This window comes from Euprymna scolopes, chromosome 14 (genome assembly GCF_053919585.1).
Source record: "Euprymna scolopes isolate OS-2025 chromosome 14, ASM5391958v1, whole genome shotgun sequence".
NCBI lineage: Eukaryota > Metazoa > Mollusca > Cephalopoda > Sepiida > Sepiolidae > Euprymna > Euprymna scolopes.
Window position 1 is genome coordinate 117984498 of NC_136495.1, and position 618 is coordinate 117985115.

Genomic DNA, 618 nt, shown 5'->3' on the forward strand with positions numbered 1-618 from the left:
GCGTTTGAAGTGAATGTGTCTGTTTAAAGCACAACTGAACCATGATACTAGACCTTTGCATTTTCAACTTTAATTCAAGCCATAATAAAAAAAAATCAATACCACCGTTCAGTCACAAGAAACAATGGACACCCTTGTAAGGGTAACTGCGTGTGTAATTTTAAGGTAAGGGTTGCACAGTCCCCAACCCTCTTCTGAATTGGCACTGTTTGGGTCCAGTGGCAAGAAGAGGTCTAAGACTGACTAGAAACAATGCCGAGATAAGCTGAGAGCACATACAGCACCTGGTATTTCCAAATGGTCACCCATTTTAGTACTAACCAAGCTCAACATTGCTTAACTTTGGTGATCTGACGGGAACCAGTGTGTCAAAAGGATTATGCCGTATTATAAAAAATAATTTTATAAAATCAGCAATAGGTTCTCTACAGTGCAATGTAGACTACAATGTAGATATTTTCGACTAAGTTACTGCGGAGAGGCGTGTAAAGCTTCTTCCCAGTGCACCACAGTAGGTCCCCGACTAGAGCAGACAGTCAATCGATTTGATTGAAAAGTGAACGATTTCACCGATTTCGATCATTCAATCCCGAGCAACGTCAGGTATCCCTGCTAGTA

General features: G+C 41.1%; 1 pseudogene; it reads right to left on the bottom strand.

The window, feature by feature from the left end:
* Positions 1–272: 272 nt before the first annotated feature.
* Positions 273–390, bottom strand: LOC145293410 (5S ribosomal RNA; annotated as a pseudogene).
* Between the last annotated feature and the right edge of the window lie 228 nt (positions 391–618).